At 43.2% G+C, this 1,543-nt stretch overlaps 1 long non-coding RNA gene across 2 annotated transcripts in view; it reads left to right on the top strand.

The window, feature by feature from the left end:
* Positions 1–336: 336 nt before the first annotated feature.
* The window catches only part of LOC118422463, a 21,966-nt gene continuing 20,759 nt past the window's right edge, over positions 337–1,543 (top strand). Inside the window, exon 1 of one of the 2 annotated variants that reach the window (XR_004831900.1) lies at positions 337–571. This is a non-coding gene — a long non-coding RNA (uncharacterized LOC118422463). The remainder of the gene's footprint in view (positions 572–1,543) is intronic. The other variant, XR_004831899.1, reaches the window with a different exon arrangement.

The following is a 1,543-nucleotide window of genomic DNA, read 5'->3' as shown; positions in this document are numbered from 1 at the left end:
GTTGACCCCAATATTAAAGGTAACATCACCCCGCACCAAACTCTCAAGTCCTGTTGCACCTGTGTACCAAGTGACCGGAACAACTTTGAACTTGGAGGACAAACTATTTTCTGAGGAGGATTGTCATTTCCGCCATTACAAGCGAATCGTTTGATAAAGGGCATCTTTTGCGGTTGACTCAAAATGCACTTGCGGTCTGGCAAACCGCAGCCGAGCCCTATCCTCGATTGGGGTGAACCCGTACCAAATTGGAGGGGGTTATGTATCAATAAAATATTAAAAAAACGTCGTAAATTGTAGGTATAGAATTGCTTACAATTGGTTCCAGCTTTAATCTCTGTTTTTCTATTGTTTTTTATAATGTTAATGGCTTACTTTTCTGTTTTCGTGTAATATCTATGATAACATAGACCCTGCTTTCCCCCTCAAGGCCGTCAGAGTGGTATATCCTTTACAGACGACCGAAACATTTTCAGAGGGAAGGCGGGCTCAGATTTGCCAAAATCGTGCAACTTTTCTTCTCTCAGAGGAAGAGCGGTCGTTCTTATTCTACCCTCGCCTAAATGTGAAGGTATTTCTAAGCATTTTCTGAGAGAATTTCAAACGATTTGTGGCGTTTTTCTGTAACCGGGATAGCCTGTTGCATGGAGGTATTTTGCCGTCACTGAACTGACTTTTGCTTCTAAGGTCTTCTGAAATGTACATGTCCTTTCTGACCGACAGGAAACTTAACTAAGTAGGTATTATTGGCTATGAAAAGAGTGATTATGCTCAACGTTGTTCCCATTTTGCCATGGACGAACTAGCCCGAATAGAGCCTATGTATTCCAACACCTTGTGTAATTAGTCGAACAATCACACAGCCATAATTGCACGTATGTCTGGGGCAAGGGTTTGTATATGAGTGACGTCTGTTTCAGACGACAATTTGTCGCGCCATTCTAAAATGTCACCTCCTGTGACTAGAACGGTCGACTTCCCTTGACTGACTTTTTATCAAACTCGCTTGAACCCACAACATGTAAGTGAGTGTTAGCGTTTTTATAGTGTTCGTCTGTCAAATGTTTCTGACTTGGAAACAAGTAACATTCAGTGACGCACACCCTCCCACTCTCACTCCCTCTCTCACAGAAAATATAGTCTGTTTGTGCATGGTTCGTGAAAGTTTCTGTCAGAATTTGTGTCATGTTGTCGAAAGGACGGGTTTTCAGACAGACTGTTGGTTTACAAGCGGGTTTTGTAAGGGCCGGTTTGACTGTGGGTTTGGTTGAGTGCTGCTGTGTCACGTTCGCCTGTCTGGGCTTTGTCTGGCTCGGACCGGGCATTACCTCAGCTACCAAACATAGCTCAGCCCCAACAACGCCTGACTGAACACGTACTTACACCTTTTAATTCAACCACCAAACCACAGCAACCGCAACTACATACAGTCCAAGGTAAGAGTAAAATTTCTACAAAAATCGTTAATTAACGTTACTTTCATACCACTATCATACTGCCGAAAGCATACTGGTTTGAAATTTGATGTCCTCGAGGGCACTGG

Source organism: Branchiostoma floridae, chromosome 9, assembly GCF_000003815.2.
Source record: "Branchiostoma floridae strain S238N-H82 chromosome 9, Bfl_VNyyK, whole genome shotgun sequence".
NCBI lineage: Eukaryota > Metazoa > Chordata > Leptocardii > Amphioxiformes > Branchiostomatidae > Branchiostoma > Branchiostoma floridae.
This window is presented reverse-complemented; position numbering and strand designations above follow the sequence as displayed.